Source organism: Augochlora pura, chromosome 3, assembly GCF_028453695.1.
Source record: "Augochlora pura isolate Apur16 chromosome 3, APUR_v2.2.1, whole genome shotgun sequence".
Classification (NCBI taxonomy): Eukaryota; Metazoa; Arthropoda; class Insecta; order Hymenoptera; family Halictidae; genus Augochlora; species Augochlora pura.
The window spans coordinates 14,363,417-14,369,416 of record NC_135774.1 but is presented as its reverse complement, the minus strand read 5'-3'; positions in this window follow the sequence as shown (position 1 = coordinate 14,369,416).

The following is a 6,000-nucleotide window of genomic DNA, read 5'->3' as shown; positions in this document are numbered from 1 at the left end:
CCCCCCCCCCCCCCCCCCCGACGAGTAAGCGCGAAACGAAGATTCGCGGTAAGCGAGCAGAGCGTGCTCATTAGCGACGCACAGGTAGTAAGATTGCGCAAAATTGCTTACGAGAAGCGGAGCAACAGCGCCGCGTTTAGCCGGACTGTTGTTGGGTAAGAGGAGGATACACACCTCCCTTCTCGATCCGCCGGCACATAATTTTGTGCCGGCTTCGAGAACCATTAGGAACGAGCGTGAAACGAGTCGATCATTATTTCAATTGCTGTCGGTCAATTCCAATGACCTCAAGGTGATCCTTGGACAGTTTACGATACGACAGCACTGGACAGCGGAATAAGTTACTCGACACATTTCGTAGTTGTTTAATATATCAGTGAAAGATACGTTCACTTTAGACTCTAGGGCTATTTTGTCATACAACGAGAAAGTTTGAGTAAGAAAAGTGTAGATAAACTCGCATTGCTTCGCCAAAAGTATTTATAAAACTACAAATGATGATTACCATGTGCTTTGAAAAAACGTAATAGAAAATACTGAATAAATATTTAATTATATCTTTTTTAACTTTTATTTCGTTCGATAATCGTTTTCGTAACTCTTGATACGTTTTTTTATTATTTATTGTACAGTTACCCTGAAGAAAGTATGCGATACCAAGTGAACGTTCCCAAAAATTAAATATAAATATTTGCAAAGTATGTCGAGTGTCTTATTCTTCGGTCGAGGACTGTATTTACAGGACCTCAGCCTTGCGACAAGAGTAACAAAGTTCTAGATCAAGGCTCGATCGTCCTCCTCCGCGAAGATGCATCGGGGATTGAGGCCAATCGCTTTTATGCACCTTGCTATCGAAGTCCCCGAATCTGGGTTAGGTATAACACTGTGTCTGGTTTAAATAAAAGAAAGAGAGACGGCATCTGCAGATTAAGTACACAAGCATTAATAGTTTTACAGAGAAACACAAGCGTAAGTCGCCAGTCACCTTCAGATTAATAGACTGAAGAGTCTCCATAGTCAATGATCATAAATACTCGCGTTGATACATCATCATAATGTATCCTTGGCCGAGGAGATTTATACAACTGTTTTCAGTCTTTATAATCTCAACTGCGTTCAAATAAAATATATAAAACCGGCTCAGAAGGTTCATTGTTATAACAATCTTTCGCCAAAGAAGGAAATGTGTTTCGAGCGACATCGTTGGCAGCGAGCAGTTTTTAGAATGATGGCAGGAACCACGGAAATCGATGATGAAAGCGGCAGATAGCGGGTGAATCGGATTCGTCTTAGAGCAATCAGCTACGTCGGTGCTTTCATGGTATAAAATGATCTCATCGCTGAGAAATTGGTACGGGGCAGGTAGTATCACTGTGAGAGCAGAGCGCCGGCGTGCTCGCAACAGTCTTAATGAGAGCTGTTGTTGACGTATCTCGGCTATTACATCGTGCGATGCTTATCGAAATAATAAGAACGGAACCTTTCTTGTCCCTGTTGCAGTAGCTTCTGCGGAAGGCCAACGCACGGCACACATTTCAACAATAAAACCACAACTTTTCCGTCGACTTTTATGCTCGTCCCCCTCGAGCGATCATAACCCTACGACGCAACGGCAGAACTTGTAATTTAACTTCGCTGTCGCGGACTGTACATTCGAAATGATTTATCGATTCTATTGCGTTCCTCAGATACCAATTTCAGTAAAGTTATAACAAGGTATCAAGGTATTTCATTTAATTCACGAGAGAGAATTTAAGACGATGGAAGTGCGGCAATACAAAAATATAGAAAATATATCGCTGGAAAGTAGAAAAAGTGGAAGGAAAATAATGAATATTGAATAAGTGTATTCACGAAAAAAGGAAATAAAAATGAGATTTTATATAGTCGTTACAAGAGTACAATAAGAGAGGAAGAAAAATAAGGTACACGAATGATGACAAATGTAAAATTATCAGACATACAAGGAGTAGCATTTCTAAATAGAAGATAAAACAGAAAATGAAGGTTAATAAAAACTGAGAAAAATTAATAATAAAGGGCGAATACAAGCTTCGAAAATAATGAAGACGAAGTCCACAGGGTTTGAAATTACTTAATAGAATAAAAGATCTCTGTGATAACCACACGCGTCCGTTTTCCGAGAAATGGAAAGCGCGTCCACTGGAGAACCTGCTCGAAGGTTGGCCCCGGCAATCAGCTGTCAATTATGACTTTCGATTTTGAGCCCTGCCGCTGCGGTCCCGGTGAATTAGGGAGCCGTATTAAGATGAAGTTCTCGTGGAATTTCTATTAATACATCCCGAGACGACGACCACTTTCACTGTGCGTTGACAGCCGGCGTATCCATTTTGTGAAGGATGTCGTACGTGGCTCGCGCGCAGCGGTTCCCGTGAACCGGTGGATGTCGTTGCGCGTTCACCGAGCTGAAAAAAAAAAAAAGGTGTAACGGTGGACGACGGAGTTCGCGGATACCGGTATTATAGTCAGACGTCCTAGAACAGCGTCATGAACATCTTCCCATGTACGTAATTATCACCGTGGTATGTGAAAACTGGAGAAACGCTTCCGGTTGGATTTACACCGGACGAGACGCGGCGCGCAGCGCGAAGCGAACCTGTTTATTTTTCGAACAGCCCTCGGCCATGTTACAGCCTCGGGCCACCGGCATTAATTTAGGCCATTGTGCCTCCCCGGAATTTTATTTCGAAACAATCCGCCGAGCTTATTCGACACCGTTGATTAAGCGTCGCTGTTCTTTTTTTTTTCGGTTCTTCCTCGAATCGTTTTGCAAACGGTTTCCAGCTCTATCGAGAAACAACGAAGTTTCTTTGCTCGCCACTTCACGGCTTCGCTTTCTTCGCGCCTCTTCCACGAGAAGTCTTTCTCGCCTAATCGAGCGATCCGTGCTCGAAGCTACTTCGTCACGTAACAGCGCAATTACCTCGACATCCTTTGGCCGAATCAAAGTCGAAGGCGCGAGGAGAGAATTTAGAAAATGTCAACGAAAGTGTTTAGACTGGCAGACGAGTTAGAAGCGTTCCACAATGTTTGCCGAACAATTGACCAACTTACCGGGCAAGGTGACAACGATCCCGCCATTTATGTTTGTTTTAAAGTAATGATTCCTACGATTTATTGACAGTTACACCGACGATTTATTGTGCATTCCGATGACAGCTTATAAGCGGATCCTGTAAAAATATTCCAACTAATAGAAACACAAATATTTGCTGTTTATGGTTCTCTCAATTATGTTACATAAGTATGAAGCAGTCATTCATTTCTGCATTAAACGATTTACCGTGTGAATATAATTGAAATAATTTGTATCTTCGTCGTGCTCGAAATGAAACACTTCAACATTATTTCCACGTTCAATTTGGTTGAATCAATGCATCAATCAACAAAATCGATACATCGATCTTCGCTGTTCTATATTACATATGGACGTTGTATATACGTAAAGGTACCAAATAAATAAGTAACTTTTTAAGGAATCTTTGCTGCGACGATGTTAGCGAATTTTTTAGGAATTAACCCTGATTTCTTCTAAAACGCGGCACTAAATATTCACTATGCCAGCAGGCTCGCGAGAGTTCGTTGTTTCGCTCCTTTCGCTTCTTTCTAATCAGCTTGGCACCGTTTTAATCTCTCCGCTTTCCTTTCCGGCTCAAAACGCTTATTTGGCACCGCGTAACGTCCATTAAAATCCTCTCCACGATGCCTTCTTTTCCGCTCTATTTGCGGGCCGATCGTTCGTCGTCTTCCTCTATTTTTTTTTTACGCAAACCACGGTTGCGCAATCGCGATTACCATGCACCTAATTATTCATTAATTAATCGATTACTTCGACGGCGAAAACTTCCTCTAACCATCGCGCTGAGAAATAGAGTCTGCTTAACGCAGATATTGTATTCCTCTTATCCTGTATTTTTTATCACTTTTATATATTTTTTCATTAGGAAATAAATTTATTTGTTAGACTACGGCTATTATTTTTTAATCGTTCAGATGTGGAATTGCACCGAGAGGAGATTGTCTCGTCTTGCAAAAATTCCGAGATTGATGGAAAAATAAAATAGAATGAAGATATTGAGTCAAATATCAGAGAATTCTAAAATAGAATAACGTGTAAAATAATATCTGAAATATTGTTATTTGAGAACTAACAGGCACGGAGATAATTATAAAATGAAATGACATGTTATCTGAAGTAATATTACAAATGTTATATTTTACTTTCATTCATGCTCGCACGAATGAAAGATACTGCGTGGTAAACGACGCTTCCTCGAATGCGACTGGACGGTAAACGCGTCAACGGGAGGAAGTTCTAATCAGCTGCGAAATAAATCGTAGGGCGAAGGGATAATGAGAAGGCTCGTGAGAGCCGCAATCCAATCGTACGGAGTTTTTCCCGTCGATTCCACGGATCGATGCTAATTGGAGATATTCCCATGATTGTCTCGAGGGGAGGAGCCAAAGGACTCGCCGGGGTCGAGTAAAAGTAATTCGTTTCGCCCGATGCCGCTACTTATCGGATCACTTTCTTCGCGGTGCCTTCGACTAAAGCGACCTTTGCAGAGGTCGGCCGACAGACCACGCTCGAGTTTCACCGGCACGCTCATCTTGTCCGCCGTTCGGGTTCACCGTTCGCTCTCTCGCTCCTCCATGAGATCGATACCCGGCGCTTCCTCCTTCCGGCGACGTGCCCTGAGAAACCCACGCTCCCGACCTTACCTACCCGCGCGATCCTACACCGGCGAAGCCCCGTCGAAAATCGACCGGGTTCACGGAAAACACGGGGACCCGCTGTTTAATCAGAACGCGGGTAATTGGCCGTGTCTAAGGGCAAAGTAATTGGACAACAACGTTGTACTCGAGCTACTTTTTACTCGCCAATGAATTCGTCCCGCAGCCTCCGGGCACGATCTATCCGATCGAGCGTGCCAACAAATTGATAAGCCTTTCGTTGACGCAACCATTTTGATTCATGGGAAATTACGTTTGTAAAAGGACCGAACATTCTCTTTACTCGAGTATATATGTACGTACAACGGGCATTTTAATCGACGAGTTTAGTAAATGATTGGCGTACAGTATGATCGTTTGGACAACTGATTTATTCGAACATAGTCTCCAGGATTTCCAGGTCCAGTGCTCGGAAGCGAATCGAATTAATGACGACTAAATTGTGGATCTCTGTGCAAGATAGATAGTCTCCACTTCGGTGGTAACAAACAGTAATAGAATAAAAATTCATCTTCATTTTTAACAATTTTAGCAAGCTGAGAATGATTTATTTCTCACATTTATTGTTTTATATTTCACCTGTCCAGTTTCCGTCACAAGTGCATAGAACCCACAGCGTCTGCGCCTTCGTTTTTTCAAAGCGCGCGATCGTATCGCTGCAACTCGATCGAAATTATCCACTCGACGGTTTATTCTCTTGTCTGTCCGAGCGATTACTTTATCAGGTCGATTGGTCAACCCGATCGCTGATAATCGGAAAGGGATTTCGATTTTCTTTTTTTTTTCTTTTTCAGCGCAGCTCGCCTCGTCGACGAGCACAATTCGGTTTGCGCGATGTCGAGCAAAAACTGTCGTTAATATTTATCGAAGCGGCGCCGTTATTCAACGTTAATTCAACGTGAAATGTGACATGTGTGGTTGGTTTATTGCGTCTATGGCGACGCTCTTGTGCGAGCATGCTGCATGATTTACCGCCACCCGATCGTTCCCGCTTCTCACGGTTACCCGTTGCGGATTCTCCCGTCGATTCTCCTTCCTGGGGACCCACGGATCGAATCGTACATAATTATCAGCGTTTTCATTTCTAATCATCGACACCGTCCGTGTCGCCTACCTAGAAATTACGTAACCGAGAAACCGAGCTTTTGACGGTAGATCGAGTATCGCGGTGCTTGTAAACCATTCTTCGCTGCTGCTCAGCGAATACATTAATCTTTGAACGGTGGACAGTCATCATTATTATTA